Genomic DNA, 4,483 nt, shown 5'->3' on the forward strand with positions numbered 1-4,483 from the left:
GGGGAGCACAATAGTCATCTATTTATAATCTGAAGGTAGTAAGTACATATTTGTATAGAGTAGGATGGGGACCAGTGATGTAATCCAATCTACCTTGTTACTAATGATTCTTGGATCTTCCCCAATGCCTCCATTTCATGACTGTGATGATAATGGTCATGTTTCATCAACTCTTCATTAAAAATAGTCAATACCCCATGAGTCTTGCCTATCATTTCCTACTCGCATCAAGCAGGAACTACTCATTCAAGGATGAGATTGATTGCATTCCATGACTCTTCCTAAGTCCGGAAACGAGTGTCCCAGAATCTCCCGCCATTCCCTCATCGTAACAGGGCTGACTGGGATTCGTCCTCAGGGCCTTCATTGTTTGGTTAGCCTGTGGCTCCCCCGAAAACCAGCAGGCCTTCAGCCATGCCAGGTCACCTTCACTCTGCAGGCAACCATGTTCGGAGACAGAATGGTCACTATGCAAAAGAAAATAAACATAGAAGAGCCAGATGGAATTTACCACCGCTATTTTTCCCCTTGAGGGTTTTTTTTTCCCAGCAAACCCCAGAGTCCAAGGGTTTGAGGACTGGCTGTGGGTCTACAGACTGCAGCCTAGGATGATCAGAGCTGAGGCAGAGTTGCCACGACTTGAGTTCAAGCCCCGGTAAGGTTAAAAAAAATGAAAAAACTATGAATGAAGAACCCTAGCTCAGAATTTGTGCCATTTGGGTAACTCTGTTGCACTGTGGGGGAAGGGAAGCTCACCATCTTTGAAGATTAAAAGGTCAGTCCTGGTACTGGACCTGATTTGAAGCCCCAGGACTGGACAAGCCCATCTATTTTAAACATAGGATCTCTATATACATACAGGTGTGGTATGCCCCTTGTTTTCAGTGTAGTTAATCTTTTTATTTTGTGTCTTATTCATCTATGTATTGTGTATTTTATTGAGTATAGGATGGCATATATAACTGTGCTCACATGGATGACAACCTATTCCCATGGGTATAGAATTGCGTATGCTTTCTAGATCCTAGCTGTGACCCAGGACTTGCACAGGATAGGAAAACATCTGCAAGGTTTGGCATCTCACATCAGGATGAATCTTTTGGCAGTGCTGGAACTTGAACTCAGGGCCTAGCAGAACCAACTGTCAAATGGGTCCACATGAGCACACCAACTTGTGAGCCACTAAGGAGCTAGGCCATATCCAGGACCTGAGATCTAGCCCCAGGGTGGGGGTGGAGCAACATATTCATCCATTCATAAGCTGAAATTAATATACTAATAAAGGCCTGTTTGTATAGAGTAGGAGATGTGGCCACCTGTGTTGGAATCCTATCTTCCATGTGACTACTGATTCTTGGATCTTTCCCAACGCTTCGATTCCTTAATGTAAGTATGGTCACACTTCATGCAGTCTTAATTAAGATCTTGCTGATCATTTCCTATGTGAATCATGCATGCACTTCTCAACTCTTCCCTAGGCCTGAATTCAAGCACCAGTACTGAAAAACATAACATTTATAGACATTTTAAATATTTGAATTATATCTCTATATTCATTTTAAATTGTGTTTGTTGGAGTGATTCATCATATTATATTATTGATTGATTGATTGATTTAGCATTTATTTTATGGACTGTGAGTACACCTATAACATTTATTACATTTGTCCCAATCTATTCCATAGCATGTAACTTTGCAGACATAATATGTACATCATACGTGACACCTAGCACTTGCACAGAAAAGGAAAACAGATGCACACATGGAATCTTACACCAGGAAGAAACTTTTGGCAATGATGGGACCTTGAATGAGGGACTAGGAGGCCCAATTCATGAAGGGGTGAGTTTCAGCACGGCAGCATCTAGCCCATGCAGGTGCCAAGTGGATCCCAAGACCTGGGATCGAGTTCCAGGTTTGGCCAAAATAGCAAAAATGTTCTATGCAGATGATGGTATACAAATAAATATAAATGTAGATATTTATGTACTGCCAGAAATGTGTATTTAGTATTCAATGACACATACTATGCTCCTACAGATTCTCAGGTCTTTAGTGAGAACTCCATTTAATCAATAGTATTCTTTTAGTGCATAATAAACTATGAATTAAAATCAGTCCGAGTCCTCTGATTATTGGGTCTAATTTTCTGTTAGACTGATTGATGAACTGATTGTAACTGGCGTGACCAGGATTCAAACTCAGGACCTAGGTGTCCAGGTTGGCCTATGGCTTCGCTGCCAGCCTGCCAGCCTTCAGCAGTGCCGGGTAACCTACAGGTTGCAGCTGTGTCATTTGGACTTGGAATGATCACCATGCAAGAAAGGAAAACCATGAAATCACCAACCATTCACAGATTGCGGATTTTTCAGTGCTATATTAATTTGGTTTTCCTGTCAGCCCCCGAGGCCTACCATCCCATGATAGGCTGTGTGTCCAGAGGCTGCACCATCCCAGCCTAGGGTGATGGAAGCTGAGGTTCCAGCCCTTTGATTGGCAATCAATCAATCAATCAATAAAATTTTAAAATATTAGAAATAGCTCGGCGCCTGTGGCTCACTCCTGTAATCCTAGCTATTCAAGAGGCTGAGGATTGTGGTTCAAATCCAACCCAGGCTATAAAGCCCATGAGAATCTTATCTCCAGTGAAGCACTGGAAAATCAGAAGTGGTGCTTTTGCTCAAGCAGTAGTGCGCTTGCCATGAGCTGAAGAGCACAGGGACAGCACCCAAGGCCAGAGCTCAAGCCCCATGAAAAAAAAAATTGTAAAAATACTAATGAAGCTCCCCAGCTTGGCATTTGTGCCTTTTTATTTTCCTTTCAGGTATGAGATTTGAACTCAGAGTTTGGGTAACTCTAATGCACTGTGGGGGATGGGGAAACTCACCATCTTTGAAGACAAGTAATTCAGGCCTGTTCCCTAGGCCTGAATCCAATCCCCAGTCCTGTTAAAGTAATATTCATCCACATTTGAAATAATGATTAATATCTACATACTTATGTTTACCGCATATTATTTGCCTGTGTATTTATTTTATTTTTTGCACTATTCATTCATTCATTATTTATATTGACTATTATTACACTTATAACATGTATTAAATTGATTACATCTTATGAGAACTATACAGATTAGCATACATATTCTATATCTTACTTCAGACCCAGGACATTCACAGAAATTCTATAGTAGATGATCCCATGCTTAGAAAAACAGAAAGAATACACCAACCAAAGTAGAATTCATCCCTAGACACCCCAGTGGCTCACATCTGTAATCCCAGCTACTCAAGAGGTGAGAACTGGAAAATTAAGTTTCATAGCCAATCCAGGCAGATAAGCCTGAGAGACAACCTCTCCAATTAACTGGCAAAAAGCCAGGCTACAAGTATGGCTGAAGTGGTAGAAAATCAGCTATGAACAATCAAGCCAAGAAAGAGCAAGCTGAAATTAAGTGCAGAGAGAGGGGAGTAGGGGAAGAAAGCAGAGAGAAATCCTCCAAAAAGAGAGAACAAAACAACAGTACACACATCCCACCTAATTTATGGTACCAACAAACTGAAAATAAAAAATCAAGCTTGTGCAGTTGTATGACTTTACATGAGCAAATATGCTTTTAGGTACACTTCAAAGCTATGTTTTGATAATATATATGTATATATATATATATATATATATATATTAAAATGTATATATATATATATATTTAAATAAACTAAGAAACCAGCCAATGAATAAATACTTCTGAATTAGTGCCTTAACCATGGCATTATAAATTATTTCTATTAAACGTGTATTTCAAGTTTCTTTTCTCAGAATCAATCTAAGTTTGTTCATGCTCTGGGCGTCTGTGGCTCCTGGCTATAATCCTAGCTACTCAGGAGGCTGAGATCTGAGAATGGAGTTTCAAAGCCAGCCTGGCAGGAAATTCCGTGAGACTCTTATCTCCAATAAATTGGAAATGGCACTGTGGCTCTAGCCGTAGAGCACTTGCCATGAGTTGAAGAGGTGAAGGCAGGCAGGCAAGCCCAGAGTCAAGACCCACCACCGACAAAAAAAAAAAAAAAAAGAAAGAAAGAAGGTTATTCATACAGATCAAAAAATTCTAACCTTCTGAGCTTTAGGAAACTTGCCTTCCTTTTCTTCCAGAGTATTATGCTCTTTAGGCAAGTACTCCACTACTGAGCTACATCCCAGTCCCAATGTTTTAGTTTCTCATTTTACAATTCACTTTATTCCCAAAATGCTTACAAGTACCTACTGTCCTCACAAAAGTGAGTTTTTATTCAGAAACCCAACTTATTGTGGTATTAGGACTTCCCTAGTGTATTTTGTGGTAGGCACTGAGGAAAACTCACATGATACAATTGTAGAGAGTTTATAGTTATAGAAATAACTCTAAATAGAAATAACATCAATTGTCCCTCTAGGGAGGAATGATGTACTCATTTTCATTCTCACTCTTCATGGCAGATGGTCAAA

This window comes from Dipodomys merriami, unplaced genomic scaffold (assembly GCF_024711535.1).
Source record: "Dipodomys merriami isolate MVZ:Mamm:240054 unplaced genomic scaffold, mDipMer1.0.p SCAF_159, whole genome shotgun sequence".
NCBI lineage: Eukaryota > Metazoa > Chordata > Mammalia > Rodentia > Heteromyidae > Dipodomys > Dipodomys merriami.